This window comes from Oreochromis aureus, linkage group 5, assembly GCF_013358895.1.
Source record: "Oreochromis aureus strain Israel breed Guangdong linkage group 5, ZZ_aureus, whole genome shotgun sequence".
In the NCBI taxonomy this organism is placed as follows: Eukaryota; Metazoa; Chordata; class Actinopteri; order Cichliformes; family Cichlidae; genus Oreochromis; species Oreochromis aureus.
Window position 1 is genome coordinate 2,265,704 of NC_052946.1, and position 20,980 is coordinate 2,286,683.

The 20,980-nt window shown below is 39.7% G+C and overlaps 1 protein-coding gene and 1 long non-coding RNA gene across 3 annotated transcripts in view; both read right to left on the reverse strand.

The window, feature by feature from the left end:
- The window catches only part of LOC116334098 (receptor-type tyrosine-protein phosphatase gamma-like), a 419,810-nt gene that overhangs the window by 142,012 nt on the left and 256,818 nt on the right, over window positions 1–20,980 (reverse strand). The window lies entirely within an intron of this gene.
- LOC120440245 lies at window positions 13,360–16,524 on the reverse strand. Of its 2 annotated transcripts, XR_005613099.1 has the most exons (5): window positions 15,902–16,524; window positions 15,769–15,807; window positions 15,404–15,559; window positions 14,852–14,944; window positions 13,360–14,574 (listed from the first exon to the last, which is right to left on the reverse strand). It is a non-coding gene; the product is annotated as an uncharacterized LOC120440245 (long non-coding RNA). The 2 variants fall into 2 exon arrangements; XR_005613098.1 differs by having other exon boundaries at window positions 15,769–16,524.

Below are 20,980 nucleotides of genomic sequence, written 5' to 3' on the forward strand. Positions count from 1 at the left end.
ACACATTTTGGCTAAAAGGGGTGGTGAGGGAACACATGCTTATGACCCTAGGATGAATTCACCCACCTGGATCGACTCTATTAGAGTGCCCAGGGGAGTTCCAGATGAGTATAAACTTGCTGATCAGATAGCAGCTGGTTTTGAGAATCTTCCAATAATCTCTGCCTTCTTCCCAGTGACCCCAAACAAAAACGTAGACAGGATAAATTATGTTCATTACAATGTGCTGAGACTCTCTAACCTTACCAGAGATGCCATGGAGGGGTTAGTGGAGCAGATGGGTCCGACCTCATTGATGGGGGTGCAAAATAGAATGGCCCTTGATATGCTGTTAGCGGAAAACGGAGGCGTCTGTGCCATGTTTGGTGATCAGTGCTGCACCTTCATTCCAAACAACACTGCTCCAGATGGGTCAGTGACTCGAGCTCTGGAGGCCCTGAAGAGTCTGTCTACAACCATGCATGAACACTCGGGGATCGATAATCCACTGGGGGGCTGGCTGACCTCGGTGTTCGGACGGTGGAAAGGGGTTGTGGTCTCGGTCATGCTTTCCTTCTCTGTTCTGGTGGGTATTTTGGTCACATGTGGTTGTTGTCTCATTCCTTGTGCCAGAGGTTTGCTGGAAAAGGTAATTATGAGGGCGGTGGACCCAGGAGTGATTACTCCAATGTCCATGATGCCAGAGATGGACACGGAAGTGGCTGTGTAGGTCGAGGGTGTGACACGGCGATAACTGTGGTGACCTCTGGATGTTATCCAGAGGTCAGGAGAGGAAATGAGACGAGATATTTTACTGCTATTTTATCATTACAGCAGAATCAAATAATAAGCGTTGCATTGAAGCATTTGTTGTAGCTATTGGCATTACATTAACGTTTGCATTACAGTGATTGTTATAACCTCATGTTAATCTTCTATTTACAGGTGTTGGTATAATCATATAATCTTTCATTGCAGGTGTAACCATGATCATCCTTATACATATTGCCGCTTGGTGCTTATTATGGAGTTGTGCTCATGTCAGTAAGGGTTAAAAGCTACAGTCAGCGAGATGTCTGGCTGATCTATTGAGGGAAGTGACGTAGAGCGTAGAAGGCCGCATATGCTTACAAGACACTTACATCATGTTATTTTATTATCCTTTATTTAGATATATCTTTTATTAACCTTTAAGTAGTGTGTATTGGCAATAATTACTCATTAGTTCATTTATGTATCATCATCATCATTAAGTGTTACTTCAGTAGAGAATTTCTTTAGGCTGTCGGCCTTATGTTACAACTTGTATTACAGGTATTGTCATGATTCCATATTAACATTTTCTATTACAGGTGCAGTGATAATCCTTTTGTATACACATGCATTGTATTTTTGTGCTTGCCAATGAAGGGGGCTCGGTCAACTAGTGGAGGGTCGGAAACTTTGTTCGGCACGAGGACTGAACAATCTATTGTGTTAAGGATCTTGAGCTATAGAAAGGACAGGCTTACAAAACACATATATCATGTTATTCATTATTATCCTTTATTCATTTATATTCTTTTTATTAAGCTTTCAGTAGTGGCATTTGATTAGGACATTTATTCAACATATTACATGTATGGTTTCAGTTAGGTTATTGCACACATGCAGAGTTGGCCTCTGTCCTTATAGACAGAGTGAAGGCTGAGGTCGAGTCACACACGTACACACACAAGCAGTAGTTAAATTCATGTAGAGGGGAGAGTTCAAACATTTAAATAATAGTTTGCAAGGCCTTGTAGCTGTTTGATTATGCTTGCAGGAGAGACTGTTTGTTCCAGGGGATAAGCAGAGTTAGTTGATTACTGGGAAGGATCTGGCCTCGGGAAGAAGAAGATGTTCTTTTAATGTGCTAAAAGTTGTCAACATTGATTGTATTGTACCTACTTTACGCATGAGGGGGCGTTCTAATACCCTGATTTTCATAAAACTATTGTTGTGTGGTTTTCGGTGAGAGATCTGGTGCTGTCTGCGTACAGTGTCCCATCTCCCACACGTGTGCATTAAAATCATTGTTTGACTTGACCCGGCCGGACCAGTGTTGTTATTTTGGTTTTCCTCCTGTATCCATCCCCAATATTTTGAACTCGTGACACTCCAATAATACATAACCATCTTTTTCAACCATCCCTAATGGACAATGGCTTCAAAATTTGGTACGACAGGGGCATTCACAGTATTGAGGATTTATATATTAATGATACGTTTGCTAGCCTTGAACAACTATCTAGGAAATTTGGTCTGACTAATAACCATTTTTTGCGATACTTGCAAATCAGAGATTTTACACGTAAAAAGGTTGCTAATTTTCCTACTCTCCCCCCTCCTTCCTGTTTGGATTCTATACTAAGGGTCAATGAGATGAAAAAAGGCAGAAAATCGTTTATTTACTCACATATTATGGATAGTTGTAACCTGTCTATTTCATACATTCGAGAACAGTGGGAGAATGGCTTGGGTGCCCAGCTGTCTGATGAAGAGTGGGATATGGCTCTTACCAGGGTCCATTCGTCTTCTATATGTTCAAGACACTCCCTAATACAATTCAAAGTGTTACACAGGTTACATTTCTCAAAAGCTAAACTAGCAAAAATATTTCCAAACATAGACCCATCGTGTGATAGATGCAAACAGACTCCAGCTACTTCCCTTCATATGTTTTGGTCCTGTCCAAAAATTGCTCCTTTCTGGTCATCATTTTTTGAAGTCATCTCTAATGCCTATGCGTATAGCATCTCGCCTTCCCCCTTGGTGGCAATTTTTGGTTGTTTCTCTGGTATAGTGACTTCTGTTCCCCCTGCCCGTTTACAGAGGGTCATTGCCTTTTTGTCATTATTAGCGAGACACCTGATTTTATTTAAATGGAAGTCTACTACTGCTCCATCACACCACCACTGGATAAGGGGTGTTATGCAAAATGTCAAACTGGAAAAAATCAGATGTACTCTCAATGGATTCCCCACAACATGGGACCCTCTGTTAACATACATCAACAATCTACCTGGTCTGGAACTGGAACCTTGAATGTTTTTGTTTGCCCTAGGACAGTCCAATTGAGAGGTTTTTGTGTGTGTGTGTGTGTGTGTGTGTGTGTGTGTGTGTGTGTGTGTGTGTGTGTGTGTGTGTGTGTGTGTGTGCGGGTTTTTTTTTTTTGTTTGTTTATTTGTTTCCCTTTTTCTGTCTTGGTATTATCTGTCTTTATGATCTGTGGGGATTGTTGTTTTGTGGTTATCTGTAAAATAATAAGAATGCTATGTATGATAATTGGAAAACTACAAATAACGTGTTAAAAAAAGAAAAAAGAATTAAGTATCACTAAGGTATTAAAGCATCAAAAATCTTCAACAAAAAAAACAGGAGGGCATGGTGCTTCCTGCCAGAGAGCAGCACAGCTCCTCCCGAAAACCTATGCATTTAAAATTGAGGGTTGGGCACCAGTGCCAGAGGTGGGTTTGAATACACAGACCATCCTCTGGACGCTGTATAACGTGCCCACCCCCAAGGCCCTATATGTATGTGTTATGAGAGTATGAGTACACTCAAAAAAATGAAACGTTGACTTAAAATTATTTTGTCAACAGGTTCCACGAAATTGCATTGTGTTAGTTTAAAGCAAAAATCTTTAGCTCATCTAATTTAAAAAAAACTGGTTAAGATTAACAAGAGATATTTAAGACTACCTAAATCAAGTTATGTTGTATGAACATAAATAATATATTTACAGGTTAGATAGTTTAGATTAGTTACTTAAACACATTTCTTATTTGTCGCAGTAAAATGTTAAATTTAAGTTAGATTAATTCAAATATTATATTTTCAGCCACCTTGTGCTTTACTAATTAGTTTTACATAAATATATTTTGTCAACAGGTTCCACACAAATGAATTAAGTACATCCAACTTATTTTTTTAAATTTCTTTTATTGCCAACACATTCAGTGAGCATTTGTGTAAACCCAGTCCAAAATAAAACACAACAGCTCATTAGGGTTAGTAACTAAGAGGGAGGTAAGTGACGGAAGTGACGGACAAGGTAAGGGACTCATGTTGTAACTGACGTCAGACGCCGGAGATTTTGGCGGAAAATTAAAGCGAATGGTAGTTTAGATTTGAACAAATTCCTTTAAGCTTCAATCTTACCAAATACATTTATCAATTGTCTTACAACTAACGTTATTTGTCTAAATAATCTCCAACACCCTGGAGAACAACGGGGAGAGTTTAGAGGCTCTCCAAGATTATATTGATCAGTGCTTTCAGGATCTAGTGATGAAGAAGGCCCAGTGTGCAGCTTCCCCGGCCAAATCTGAGACGCCGTCGTCGAAAAGACTTCGCCCGGCAGATTCCCCCGGCACAACATCGCCAGCCGGCAAAGATATTGCCGACATACTGGAGTCAATCGACAAGCGATTGTCCACTTTCGACGCAAGGCTGTCCTTGGTGGAGCTTCTTCACCGGGAATTTAAATGCTTACGAGAATCACTGGAGTTCAGCCAGCAGCAGGTGGAAACGCTCGCTGCTGAAAATGCCACGCTAAGGGAGTCGGTGAAATGTCTCACAGACAATGTTACTGAGCTAAATAGAGAAAATAAAAAAATAAAAGAAACAGTTATTGATCTACAAGCTCGTAGCATGCGTGATAATCTGGTATTTTCTGGTATTCCAGAAGCCGCTGGAGAGGACGCGGAGACCACGGTAAAAAGCTTTATCAAAACCCACCTAAAGCTGCCGGAGGACACGGTGAAGAACATCGTCTTCGATAGGGTGCATCGCCTCGGCCCTATTCGGGCTGCAGCCGGAGACCACGTCCTATCGTGGCCAAATTCGCCACTTCAAACAAAAGGAACATGTGAAAAGCCGCGGCAGGGAATTAAAAGGAACGGACTTCAGCGTGAATGATCAGTTCCCCAAAGAGATCCTGGAACGACGCAGGGTCCTCTTCCCAATCCGACGCGGCTTCATCCAGAAGGGCTCCCGCGCTGTCATCGCTGTGGACCGGCTGTACGTGGACGGACAGCTCCACCGCGACCCCGACATCACTCCGTGGCTGTATTAATTTCACACCAGATAAGAATCCGCTACACCCTTTCCCCATCCACTCACACTAATTTGCATTAACATCTGTCTAACTTAGTAGTATTAAATCGCATCTTAAGTGTGATATCATAGCAGAATTAACACCGTCACTCTCCGTCAGTGGTTTAATTGGAATGTTTCCGTTTTTGTTTTTTTTTTTTTCCCCCCTCTCGTTTTTTTTTCCTCTCTTTTCCCCTCTTGTTTTTATGCTGCTCACCCTTGTCCTTGGTTTCTTTATTTATTTATTTATTTCACTGCTTCGATCACCTGCTTCCACACTCATCCACAAACAACATCCTTTATTTCGACACATGCACAGCACGATCACGCACAGTCACAGCGCAACGGCAGCACATTTACATCAGTCAGACAGCACACAGTCGTATAGGATACACACACTTAAGCCAAGCGTACTCATATTAGTAAATATGCAAACACATAGTCAGACTCAGGGAGCATCTCGCCACATATTCCTTCTCTCTCTCCGTCTCTTTATTTATGAACAAGTGATGTTTCTCTCCACCTGTCTAAGCAACACACAGCATACACCCCTAGTTATACACAGACATCTATGGGTGCACTAAGATTCGTCTCATGGAATGTAAATGGAGCTGGCTCCAGAGAAAAGAGGTTAAAAATATTTAACCAACTCAAAAACTACAGGCAGATGTTGTCCTTTTACAAGAGACCCACAGACCTCTTAGAGGTTCGAATGAACTTAAAACACCTGAATTTCCTAATGTGTTCTCAGCTTGTTATAACTCTAGACAAAGGGGAGTAGCGATTTTAATCCATAAAAATATTAATTTCACAGTACTCGATACAGTTATAGATCCAGAGGGAGATTCTTAATCATTAAACTATCTATACTTGATAAAAGCTATGTATTGTAAGTGTATATGGTCCAAATGTTGATGATCCCTCATTCTTTCACGGTTTTTTCAGTGCACTCTCTGAACACTTAGATGGCACACTTGTTCTTGGAGGCGACCTCAACCTTGGACTAAATGAAGAAATGGATAGGCTCAATACAGCAGGAACTCAGCGTAATTGGCAGTCCACAAATATAATCAAACAGTATATGAGCGACTTTGGTCTTTGCGATGCATGGCGCTCCCTTCACCCCACCAGTAAGGAATATACTTTCTTCTCACATGTTCATCGCTCCTACTCTCGTCTGGATTATTTTTTGGTCAGCAGCTCACTGCTGAGTGACATTTCAGACACTGAGATTCACCCTATAGCTGTCAGCGATCATGCTCCTGTATCTTTAACACTAATGCAGAAGAATAATACCACACTGAAAAAAAGGGATTGGCCAACTCTTGGATTTACGTAAGCATCTTGCTTGTATTTAACATAAGTGCCTCATGCTTTAAAGTTAAGTGTAACTATATAGTGTAGAAACTACATGATATGCAGAGAGGCTAGATTAAATTGTTCATATCATGTTCGAGTGAAGTAAGTCAATAACTTTCAATCTGGAACGCTTTGGATCGTGGTTTCAGGAAGGCATCCATCTCAGTCAAATCGAGCAAATTGGGTGGTTGTTACATTAAAAAAGTCTAACTTGTAATTTAAACACAATAATATCATGTTTCTATAAACGTAATTAAATCATGAAGGATCTGTATGAAATCCAACAATTTAATTTGTTCTTGTTGAGATGACATGATACAATCTAGTAAGAGTGGTTAGTTGCTGAACTCATGAAATTCACAAGATCGCACGAGAATCAAACTGCAGGAAAATCACTGGAGTTATAAGAGGCAGACAATTACACACACACCACGTGTATGCTATTGCTATTTATTGTGGTTTAACCTGTCAAGGACAAAAACGTACAAAAAAATTCTGCATCAAGCCTTGAAATCATAGCTTTCCTACTTTTGTTAAGTCTAGATTGTTGGCATGGTGGTTAGTGCTGTTACTTCACAGTAAAAAGTTCCTGGGTTCAAATCCACAGTCTGGCTAGTTTGCACTGGTTTCTCTCTGGGTATTCTGGTTTCTTCCCACAGTTAAAAGTCATGCAGTTGTTAGAGTTAGGTTAATTGGTGATTCTAAATTACCTGTCAATGTAAGTGCAAATGGTTGTTTGTGATAGACTTATGAGTTGTCCAGGGTGTACCCTGCCTTGTAACCTATCACTTCAGGGTTATTTCCCAGCCCCCCTGCAACCAGGATAAAGATAGGAGGATGGTAGTTGTTGTACATCCATTCAATTTTTATGGTAACCAGGATCTAGACTTTGTTGAACATTATATAATATGAAGAGAACATGTAGTATTTAAGTGACCAAGTAGTATTGGGGTAAAAGTTATTGAATAGTGTTGAAATAAAATGACAAAATTGTGAATGATTAAAATATTCCAAGAGCTCAACTTACTTCATCTTAACATGTTTCAATCGCGTTTTATGAACACAAAATGCACAGGTTTATTGAATATGAAAAAGTTGTGTTGATTGAACTCAATTGTTTAAGTTTCTGCCAAAGCAAAACATTTGTGTGCAACCGATGTCCACTATTGAATCAAGTAAATCCAACAGGGCCTTTTTTTCAGTGCACACTAAGTAAAAACTGGAGATTTAATACATCACTGCTTAAAGATGAAGACTTTATTAAATATTTTAAAAAAGAGTGGACTTCATATTTAGACTTTAATGACACTCCCGGAACATCAGCTTCTGTTTTATGGGAAGCAGGGAAAGCTGTGATGAGAGGTAAAATAATTTCTTTCTCATCACATAAAAAGAAAAAGAAAACAAAAATATTCAGGAATTAGAAAAACCATCAAATCACTAGAAGAAGCCTACGCGTCCCACCAAGATCAGGAAACATTGAACAAAATACGCAAAACAAAACTAGAATTAAATGAGATAATTGATAAAAAAAACCAAATTCTTAGTACAAAGACTACGCTTACAAAATTATGAACATAGTAATAAATCCGGTCAATTTCTAGCAAACCAGCTAAAAATAAATAAAGAAAAAACAACTATATGTGCTGTTCAAGATTCATCTGGGAACACAGTATATGAACCAAAACAAATAAACAACATCTTCAGGGATTTCTATAAATCGTTGTATTCACCACAAATAAACCCATCTAAAAAGGAAATTGATCAGTTTTTAGACAACATAACTCTTCCAAAATTATTAGACTCTCAAGCAATTGCACTGGATTCGCCACTGACATCAGGTGAACTCCAGGAAGCCCTGATAAGTATGCCCAATAATAAGGCTCCAGGTCCAGATGGCTTTCCTGCAGAATTCTACAAAGAATTCTGGACGATTCTAGCACCAGTTTTTTACAGAACGTTGTTGGAAATCAAAGAAAATGGCAGACTTCCATCAAATATGAATTCTGCAAACATTAATCTCCTGCTAAAACCAGGCAAAGACCCTGTATATCCCTCAAGCTATCGTCCAATATCCCTTATAAATGTAGACCTCAAAATTATCTGCAAAGCTCTCTCGAAGAGACTAGAGAAAATAACCCCCATCTTAATTCATCCTGACCAAACTGGTTTCATAAAAGGTAGGCACTCATCAACAAATACACGTAGATTACTTAATTTGATAGACTACTCATACAGTAAAAACCTTGAAACTACAATATTATCTTTAGATGCAGAAAAAGCGTTTGACAGAGTTAACTGGAAATTTCTATTTACAACTTTAAACAAATTTGGTTTTGGATCTTCTTTCATCAACTGGTTAAAAATATTATGTAATTCCCCAACAGCTTGTGTCAGAACAAATGACCAGACATCCTCCAGCTTCTGTCTCCTGAGGGGCACCAGGCAGGGATGCCCACTCTCCCCTTCACTGTTTGCAATTTTTATCGAACCACTAGCAGCAGCAATTAGACGGAATTCAGTAATTAAGGGCATAAAATGCAAGAACATGGAACATAAAATCAGCCTTTATGCGGATGATGTGTTACTCTTTCCCCAAAATTCACAAACCAATATCTCTGGGGTGATTGAACTGATAAACTCTTTTGCAAGAATATCAGATTACTCAATTAACTGGTCAAAATCTACAGTCCTTCCGATTAATTGCTCCTTCCATAATTCCTCTTCTACTCCACTGCAATCGGGAAATATAAAATATTTAGGTATTAATGTTTCTCCCAAGCTTGCAGATCTAACTAAATTAAACCATATCCCACTTTTAAAGAAGGTAGAAGGTGATCTGGCTAGGTGGAAATGTCTACCCATATCACTCATGGGAAGGGTTGCCGCTATAAAAATGATGGTATTACCAAAAATAAATTATTTATTCTCAATGATCCCAACTAAACTGCCACAAGATTGGTTCAGATCTCTAGATTCATATATGTCCAAATTCCTTTGGAAAAATAAGCCCCCACATATAAGCTTAAAAACACTACAAAAGACCAAGGATAAAGGAGGATTAGAACTACCTAACTTTCAGCACTACTTCTTAGCCAACAGGCTTCAGTTTATCTCAGGATGGCAAAAACATACCCTCTTAGATGAACCTTGGCTAGATGTAGAACAAGCACTTTGCAATAATCTAGAGATTTCAGATCTACCATTTATCAGCTCAAACATCCAACGACATGAATGCTTCAAAAGCATCAACATCAGCTCCTCTCTGACAGCATGGTGGGAGTTTCTGAAGTTGACAGAGTCTTCATTAATCCCATGCAAACGTACACCTATCTGGAACAACCCTGACATATTACAAAACAATAATATGATAAACTTTCCACATTGGAGTGGTAAAGTAATCAAATATTTAGAACATATACTAGAAGGAACAGAATTTATTTCATTTGACAGACTAGTTACACAATATGGGATCAGCAAGAAAAGATTTTTAGAATATCAGCAAATTAAATCCATAGTAAAAAAAGAGATTTAAACCAGGTCAAGATGAACTACAAACACCACCAAGTGTGGTTCAATTTCTGACTCTTAAAACCCCAAATTACTGTCCAAAATATACAGAATGCTTTCTAAAATAGATGAATCAATATCACTTCCTATTGCAAAATGGGAAGCGGATTTATCAGTTAACTTAGACCAAAACTTCTGGTCTCAGATTTGCTCAAAAACCTTTCATCTAATTAGAAATCCCAGTCTTCAATTAATTCAATACAAAATACTACATAGAGTGCACTATACAGGTCATCGGATGTTCAAGATGGGCTTTACATCTACCAACAACTGCTCACACTGCCAAACCAATTCACCGGACAATTATATCCACGCTCTTTGGTTCTGTCCACCAGTTCAGAAGTTTTGGCGCGAGATATGTGAAGACTTATCAAAGTGTCTGAAATGTAACATTCCAACTTCGCCTTTAGTGTGTTTGTTGGGCAGCTTAGATAATGTCACTACGGAAAAGAATATAGCCCATATGGTTTTCACTGCCCTATGCATAGCCAAGAAAACAGTCCTCATGAACTGGAAAAATAAAAATAATCTTAATTTTAACCAATATAGAAATTATCTATTAGATTACATTAGTCTTGATACAGCCTCTGCCACCACATCAGATCAATTTCTCTGGGCTCCTTTGATCAGCTCCATCACCTAGTGGGGTGGGGGTCATAGTTTGGTCCCACCTTCACTGTTGTGATAGGTGTGGGGGTAGGGACAGGCTTAGGGCATCGGGGGTTCCCGGGAGCATCTTCCTTGGGGGCTCAACCCGGGGTAGCGGTCATGGCCAATTAGGGGCTCTGTTGGCTCTTAGGTGACGGTTTCCTCGTGGCTGCGTGCAGCAGGGCTAGGGAGGGTCTGTGCTGACGGACGTGGGTTACTGACCTGGTAGCCTGGCTGCCCCTGGGTGGGTCCGGGATGGGCGTGAGGTTCTGGGGCGTTCCGTCTCTGGGCTGGGGCCCTGGCCGGGCCTCAGGGGCCTGGGTCCTGGTTGGTGTGTTGCCGGGGTTGTGGGCGGGTGGGTGTATGGGGCCCGGTCCTGGCGCAGGGTGCCGCCGGTGCATCGAGCCACCTGGGGGGATCTTCAACTGGTGGGGAGGTTGTCACATCCTGCAGGAGCCTTCCTCTCTTCGGGAACTCTCTCTGCAGGAGGGGAGATACAGGAGAGGTGGAGGAAGATCTCAGCCTGGGCGTCTATTGTCTTGTGTAGTTTGGAAGATGAGTGGATGATGGGGTGGGTGTAGTTTTCTCTGTGGTGGGGTCGGGTGGACTGTCCCGGGCTCTGGGGGCGGGCGGCGCTGCTGCACTGGGCCCCGGTCCGGATGGGCCTGGGCCCCCTTTCCTGGCGGGTTGCAGAGTATGGGGTGCCTACTTGGGTCAGCGGGGAGCTGGCCCCAGGAGGGGTCACTTGCCCCTCCCTTCCTTCCCTCCCATCTCCAGCTGCCTCTCCTCTCTCGCTCCACCACAGTCACCCACACATGCAGGGCCTTGGGGTAGGGGTGTGTCACCAGGGTGCAGGGAGGCATCCCCCCTCTGTCCCCTTCTGGCTGCCTCTGCCTCAATTTTATCCCACAACTTAGACATTCACATTACTCACACTCTCATTACACATACATATAGGATCTTGGGGTGGGCACGCCACACAGAATCCAAATCACCATCAGGGTGTACACCTCACCCCTGGCGTCGTTGCCCTCCTCTCAATTTTAAATACACGTAGACATTGAGGGCTAGCAGGAGGGGCTATACGCTACCTGCTGCTCTGGCAGGTAGCTCCATGCCCTCCTGGGTTTTAAATGCACCTTAGAACACACATACATCAACACTACATATGAGCGGGTGGAGGGAGGTTTGGAGTTCACACACCCCCGTTCTCTGCGGCCTGCTGGAGCGGGGGCTAGGAGGAGGAGTTGGCCGTCCGACTGGGGTCTGGAATGTGGGGCCTCCTGCTGCTGCGGAGTCGGGCGGTCTGCTTCTCCCCATCGCAGGGAAAAGGGTAACACCACCTGGGTCTGGGTGCAGTTTCCCCTCCAGGGGCAAGGGTACCCAGACCCGGTTCTTAGAGTACGCTTGGGGAGAGTGATTGTGTGTACAGCGTCTCTTTATGTCTGTCTCCGCGTTGGTTGAGTGTGGAATAATTGACTATGAGAGCATGAGGGTGGGAATGGATGTTTGTATCTGTGTGTGCCTGTATGTCTGTGTCTATATGTCAGGTTGGGTATCAGACGCCACCTCTCTGGGGACATCTCAGGCCCTCCAAGGTTTGAGGCCTATCTCCCCCACCACATCCCCTGCCGGTGGTGGACGCCCTCAGACATCGGTGCGTTGGTGGTTCTCTGTGTCCGGGGGTGGGCGCCCAGGTACACACCGGCTCACTCCTTGGCGGCTGCTTATCGGGGCCTGGAGCCTGGGGCTCGCTCGGGCCACTTCGGAGGCGGGGTGCTCTCGGCCCAGGGCTCGGTCACTCAGGCACAGCTGGCTGCCGGCGGAGCTCACGGACACGTCACTGCAACCCCCCCTGGCTTCTGCTCCGCGGCTGCTGAGTGACCCCTCATCTGGGACTCTCCTCAGCTCTTTCTGGGATAGTGACGCAGCTGCCCCTCTGTTGGTCTTCCTTGGTCTCTTGTGTTCTGGGGGCCTCTGGATGTCTGGAGTCTTGATCTCCTCCATACCTGCTTCATGCCCTGGAGGACGGGGCAGTGGCCCCCCACACCCTCTAGCAGATCATTACATGAAGGAACCTTTTAAAAAAAAACCAAACAAACAAACAAACAAAAAAAAAAAACAAGCGCGTCCATGCTCACAGGTGTACACACAGGTGATCACACACAAACTACACCCTTTTTGGCTCTTACCTCAAAGCACACTGTGCGCTGTCGATCTTACGTGCTGCACAATAATGTCTAACATTTAGTATTTACTGTCATATTCCCATAGATCATTGTGATGTTGTTTATTACTCTCGTTTTCTTCTGCTTGCTTTCTCTTTCTTTCTCAACAGGTGATCCAGATGATCGATATATGTATTTTTTTTGTCTGCTTATTCTGTTGGTTTTGGTTTTTTTTGCCCTTTTTCCCCGTCCCTCTTCCCCGCTGTTTTTCTTTCCCTCTTTCTTTCTCCCCTTTCTTTCCCCCAGTTAAGTCTGTCTCGTATTCAGCAAGTGAAAATAAAATAAACAATAAAAGGTGAATCAAATGGAACATTACGGCAAGGCTGGGATGGTCAATTTGGTAAAGTAAATCCGTTGGGCATCTTTCTTCGCCTTTAGACAATAATTCTGATGGCAAAAGAACCAAACGGGACAGGTTAAGAAAAAAAAAAAAAAAGGGTTAGTAACTAAGAGTATGTAGACAGATGCAACATCAAGACTTTAAATTAAATGTCTGTATCTGCCAGAAATAGAAGAAAAAAAACATTGAAGACCACATAACATGTTGATAAGAGGACACTTGAGTTACGCATATGTGATGCTAGTAAGGTCTGTGGAGTGTTTTTTCTTTTAGTGTCTAAAATGGATAGCAAAGTTGCTATTTGCAATGATTGCTTAGGGTCAGTCCAGTAACACAACGCCAATAAAGTGCTTTCCTTTAACAATGCAAAGTGAAGTGTCCACCTCAACAGCCACAATTTTAAAAAATTAATGTAATAATAATAATAATAATAATGATAATAATAAATAGGCCACTGATATTAGCAATCAAAGAAAATTATATCACCATCCCAAATAAAACTTTAATAAAACATGCCAGCATTATGGTCTAACAATAAAACAGCTTGTCAGCTTTCAGTTTTTTTGCAACAGCACAACAGTAACCATTTAACACTTTCCACTGTTAACGTTTATTTTACCAGTGTTTGGGCAAAAAACTTGCATTGCTAACTTACCCTTATTCTTAGTATGTATTGCAATTACCTTTACAATGCACACAATGTAGCATAAACAGAATATGAACATATTTCCACTTCATAACAATATGCCTTGAACGCTAATATACACACCACCCTTCAACATTTCTGGTGCAGTATCATCTCTCAATTAAATCCTTTAAATCTCAATACTTTTGATTGTCTCTTACTAGCCCCCCCACAAGAGTATAATCTCTCAAATTGTAGTACTTTACAAACTTTTCAAAATTAAATTTCTCTTAAATGTAGTTTTTCCCTTTATCTGTCATTTACAACAAATTACCATTTTATTCCCATTCAGCCACCGAAAAACTTCTGTCCATCTGACAGAACATCATCCAAATTAAGGGTTGGCTTATTTATTCAGTTTATTCTTGAGCATCTGTACCTTGGTCAAGAGTCTGCTGACATACAGATGAAGGAAGAGCTTCTGAAGTACTTCAAAGAAAGCTTTCAGTCTCGAGGTTAACTGAGATTCAGTGCATATATCCCACCCATTAAGAGTGCACATGCAGAGGCCATGTCTTCCAGGACATGCAGAACACCCTAGATGGTTATACCCACATCGGCTGGAGGAGTGCTGACATCAGCTTTTTCGATGGTGAAGATAGCAAGGGTGATTTGTTCCAGCTCCCTCTGAACAGCTGTAGCTGTAGCTTAGACACAAAAACATAGAAAAATGGCATCCAGTTTTTAAAAAAAGAGAGCCAAAGCTACCCTTTAATGAAGTAAACACAATATTAGGAACATGCACCCCAGTGCGCCACTATTTTAGACTACAGATTCAACAATAAATATAAATAGTTTGGGTATACAAGAAGATTCCCCAAAACATTTAAACAGGTTCCATGCAAATTACAACAACAACACTACAACATTAGTTATTCAAAATTTGGTTTAATACAGATAAAAAACTAAACTAAAATTACCAACCAATTATTCTTTGAAGAGGATGCTTGGGTCTTCATTCAGGTAGAAAGGTAGTGCCCTGAGGACACACTCCCTCCCCTTTTCAATAGTTTCCTTCTGTAGAGAGTGGCAGAGATACAGGAAGAGAAAACAGAAATACTTTAGGATGACACAAACTCACATTATACGCAAAATGAATGACATATTCACTGCACAGATAGACATGTACACAAGACCAACTAATCATCACATGGACATGAATAGTTAACCTGTTGGGCAGGGTCTCCACCACATTATATATGTCCATAATGGAGGTATAGACAAACTAATACATCATCTTTTTTGCATTCAAAAACTGATCTTTAACATAAAAACATTCACTTATGGTTTAACCCAAAATTGAGGGATCAGATTTTACTTATGTTTAGGTAATTTTAATTTTCCAAAGTTTTGAGTACCAAACTTTGTCTTGCTTAATATAAATGTAAGTACACTGTGCAGCTACCATACAATAGCTGTTTAATTTGAGAGTGATCTTATTAGCCATAATATTTTGCTACCAACAGAATAACGCACCTTTGTGGCTGGGGCCAAAATTTGTCTAATTTTCTTCACTGCAGCGCCTCCTTTTTTCTTGAAGACTTTTATGAGCTGGTCAGTGTATTGGTCAAGTTGTGCAAAAAGCCTTGGAACAAGTGGAGCAGTAGTAATCATCACAAATTCTGCTTCCACCTGAAAACATGTCAACAAACACAACATACGTTACTGTAAATATATATACTATATGTACACATATACATACTTTATAACAAAAACTAATGTAGAAAGACCTCATTAAAGCTATAATTTTAACACAAACATTTACACAAAATGCAGCCATTACAGCTTTTATTGTTATTTATCAAGTTCCAAAAAATACTGATCTGAAAAGAATTTCATACCTCAGGCCCTTGAACTGCAACCTTTACAATGGTTCAGATCTGGAGAAGAAATAACAGGGGCATTGAATGGGTCACTAAAGAAAAATTAACTTATAAAACAGTTTTGTTTTTAAAAGTATAACAGTTCACATACCACATACAAGCTCAGCAGTACCACATACACCACATCAGTATAGGAGGGAGCAGGTAAAGGCAGGATCTGAAATTTATAAAGTAAAACAAGAAATTCATTACTTAATTTCAAGAAGCAAATTACTGATTGAATTACAACTAAATAAAATACTACTCAGAAGAAAAGCAAGAGATTGACACTGCCATGTGCTAACTTTCTATAGAAGCAATTATCACCAGGTCTGTAGGCCTCCATTGTCTGTCCACTCACATGTTGTGAATAATTTTATTTAAACAATTAAGTGTGTGATTTAACAAACTGTAATTTATAACTATGCTGATATGTATAACTCCGCTAGGAAACATGCTGTATTTACAGACCAGTTTTACATAATACAGATTACTGATAGAGCATAACAATGGTGTCACAGTGGCTTTCGCCCTCGACTTTTTGGATTTTAAATGTTTCTTTATGCTATCCTTGCTATCCTATTCGATATTTATGAAAATGAAATGAAATGAAAAAATAACCCCATTGAACCCCTTAATAAAACCAAAAACAATAAAAATGTTTCTTACACAGTCCACAAAATAAGCATGTTAAGCATGTCCAGGACCCAGTAAAACTAATGTAGAACAAGCGCACGCAAACGATATAACATGTCTTGTAAGACAAACGCAAAATATAACCATGCTCGACATGTAGATACTACACAACATAGTGAAAGAAAAAACTGGTCTTACCTCTCAAAGAAAAAGCAGCTTGGTGCCAAAACAACGTTTTGAAGTTAAATTTGAAGTCTTGCGCATGAGCAGGCCCAAGCCGTGAAACCTTGTTGTTGTTCACGGCTTCATTACAACTGTTTTTGCATTACTGCCACCTTGTGGATATACAAAGTATATCGATCCTAATTGAGTTAACTTAAATGTTATGCCATCAAGTAACACATTAGTATTATGTACAGAGAATAATAGACACAAATACCTAGACTTGATTAGAAAAACATATGTTAACTTAACAAAAACATATATTTTAAGTAAAATGAAAATAAAGGTACCACTTTACAATAAGACTCCCCTTATAGATGCTAATATATAGTTTATAGCTATATTATTAATTAGTCTGTAAATGCTTTATAAACCATTATTAATGGTTTATTATGCATTAGTTAAGGGTGAGAAAGAGAAAAACCTGACTGGTTTCTTGCCAAATAGTGAGCCAAATGTGTTCACCTATATATTTCATCTAGAGTTGCTATATTAAACATTTCAGACTAAGTTACTATCCTGTAAGCACAATCAGCATTTGTAAACATATTTTTTATCATACAAAATTGTACTTCATAAATGCATTATAAATATCCACAACTACCAATCAGAGCTTTGTTGTAAAGTGTAAAGCATAGCACCATTTATTAATGACTAATAAACATTTATAAATACCAGATGGGAGCCTTATTGTAAAGTGTAAAGCATAGCACCATTTATTAACGACTAATAAACATTTATAAATGACAAATGTGAGCCTTATTGTAAAGTGTAAAGCATAACACCATTTATTTATGACTACTAAACATTTATAAATGACAAAAGAGAGCCTTGTTGTAAAGTTTAAAGCATGTCAACATTTATTTATGATCAACAAACATTGCTAAGTATTACTGGATATTACTATAAAAAGTATAAAGCACCAACAGTTATTTAGCATTGCTAACGTTATATACAAGCCTTTTAAAGATAGCTAAAACTATACTAAGGAAACAAATCCCATCCCTAAATTCACCACTGGCATAAAACAAAGGAAAATTATAATAATTATAATACAATAAATTATTATACCTTAACTGAAACTGCACAGCTGTATTATTTACTCTACACACATTTATACAAATCAAAACATTAAAAAAAACCCAATAAAATGAACTAACAGGTAAATCTCTTAGTTGTGTGGAAACTCAACACATACGTGAACAGATCTTTGAAAAATGGTTGGTTTTGCACATCTTTTCTTCAGTTCAATATGCTCAAAAAAACAAAACCCCTTAGAACAAATTAGGGTTTCAGACAGAGTTCCCTCTTCGAATTGGAAGCAAAGTACCAGCCGCCTTCATACTTTCTATTTTGTTTTTTACTTCATCACTGCCTTGAATTGCAGCCTCACATCGCTTAGCAAAAGCTAGTACCGTCTCACCACTAGGCCTGTTGGACAGTAGCTCCTGGTACACATTGGGGACCGCAATAGCAAGCTCCCCAACTGATGAAGTGGACACAACAGTGTTCCTGTCGAGCCCATGCTTCCGAAAAGCTTTGGTCATGGTGTTTGTCTTTGGAAATGTCTTGAGGAGGGATTTGTATCGCTGCACAATGTCATTTGGCGTTTGAACTGAAAAAACAAAGCAAATAATTAGAAAAGCAAATGCTCAAAGCATACTAATACATAAATATATATATATAGATAGATAGATAGATGTCACATTTATAGTATTCTCTTCTGTAAAATCTTCTCTTCCAAATCTTTTGCTCACCACGCTGCCGGAACTTCTTCTGCTCCTTCTTGGGTTTCTTGGCACTTGAATGCTTTTTCTTGTATTTGTGCTTTCGCTTCTTTGGGGATGAAGATGAGGATGACCACACAGATGATACAGACGAAGATGCAGAAGATGAATCTGAGTTTTCAGAAGCCTTCGAGGAAAATGGATCATTGAATGGTTCGTCTTTAGGTTGCTCTGCAGGATGCAAACAACAAAATGGCTGGTTTTAGAAACAAGATATTTCACACCACTCAGATTACACTGAGTGACAAAGATGTGCAGAGTAGCTGCTACTTCAAAGTCCCCTGTTTTTCAATTACACAATTGATGATTTAGTAAGCTTATGTGCTTAAAGAGAATGAGAATTTTGTTAAAAGAAAATCATCACGTGCATAAAGTGTATGGAGTTATGATCTTATGAACTATGAAAATGAATTAATCAAGTTAGACCTGGCTGAACTGAATTTGGAACCAGATCTCTTTAGGAATGAACTAGCACAACACTTAAAGTTAACTGACTAAAATCTTTTAATCAACACAATGACAATAAGGGAACTTCACTGGGATTGATAAATTATCGAATGTTTATTTGAAGACTGTAAAATAAAAACAATGCTCATGGAACAAGTCTAGTTTCATACTTGTAAGGGATGATAGCTGACTTTGGAGAAAATCTCTCTCTCCTTCCAGTTCTTCAATTCTCTTCTTTTGCCACTCCAGTTTCTCCTTAAGAAAAGTCAGTTTCTCTCGCTCCTTGTTAAGAAGGGCAGTTGCAGTAGGGGCAGGATTACAAGAAGAATCTAAAGAACAAACAATTATTAAATTACAATACTAAAATAATTTATAATCTAAACTTGGGAAACTAAAATAAAATATTGATTAAAAACTGTTACAACTTGAATTTATAAAAAGCCACTTTGTAAAAATTATGTTATATACACCTATGGTGGCTCAGACGTTTCTAAAACAAGTTAAATAATTCTTATGTGTACTGCCTTACCGGGGTGTTTAATATAAATTTAATGATGCACATAAACAAAACTAAAAATATGCAACTAAGTGATATCAATCGTTTGGAATAACCAATAGTAATAGAGCTATTCACATGTTATGTGATGTTAGTTAGCCACTGTAGCTAGCAGCCAAATGGCTCGGTAGCTAGCTAGCTAGCATTATACTCACCGTCATGTCTAACTGCTGACGTCGTTGGCTTAGTGCACTCTAGATCATCCAGTCTCTGCTTTTTGTATCTCTTCGAACGTGTGCTAACTGTGTAAGTCGCAGATGCACACAAATTTTTATCTTCTGCTCCATCCATGGCGCAGCAACTTGAACGAGCGCCTACAAACAGTGTCTGTTTGTGCCCCTTTGGCTTGATCTTCCAGAGCGCTCCACTGGCTGTCGCGCTCTGATAGGAGGGGCCTTCCTTAATAAAGTTAACTGTGATTGGATGTTTGTATAAGCTCCTCTGCGTTTAAATTAAATTTGTTTTCCCTCCCTTTGGCGGCAGAACATATTTTTTTTCAGCATGAATCCAGCGGGTAGATCTACATAACAAAGTCGGAGATACATTATAACAGGTGAGACAATCCTCTTTTTTGCGTGGGACTAGTTTTGATTATAGGGCTTGTTTTATAGAGCATGTGAAGTTCTTTAACTCTGAACCGATTTGCACTAGAGGTGATAATAAAATAAATTACTCCTTTTTTCCACCAGAATGTCTTTGGGAATGAGATTGCGCGCCAGAATAGAAGGAAAACAAACTAAATATAAGGCACTACGGCTCATTAAATGGCTGCAGAATAAACACCTGCTAAAAAAGAAGCTTAGATGTCCTGTTTGTCACCATGAGATGAAAATGATTTCCGTGGTGAAGAAAGACCAATATATGTGGTATGTATAATGCATGATAATGTAGTGCATGTAGTAAATATAACAAAATATTTCTTTTCAATTAATTATCTTTTCAATTAATGCTCTTGGTTAAGGGTCCATTTCTTTATCTCCAAAAGTTGATTCTGTTCAGTTGGACGTAGCGTTTTGTGGGAGAAACGTTTCGTCACTCATCCAAGTGACTTCTTCAGTCTCAGCTGACTGCAGGTTTCCCCAGTCTTATAAACAGTACATTTGCATAATGACTGAAACCAGCCCACTGAATGGTCAATGGTCATGAGAATTTGCATAATTATGATTAAGGAACTGACCTCCCAGCCCATTGTTCCTTCAGTGGGCTGGTTTCAGTCATTATGCAAATGTACTGTTTATAAGGTTTGGGGAAACCTGCAGTCAGCTGAGACTGAAGAAGTCACTTGGATGAGTGACGAAACATTTCTCCCACAAAACGCTACGTCCAGATGAACAGAATCAACTTTTGGAGATTTACTTTCCTGGATGATTGAGAATGCATCAAGACGTCCATTTCTTTACTTAACTCATTGGTATGTTCTCAGATGCTGCAAAAGAGCAAGTCATAGGAAAGTTTCCAGACTAATTAGAACTGGCTCCCTCTTTGAGAAATCAAAAACATCTCTTTTCAGTTGGATGAAGTTCATTTACAGGTATATGTAGAT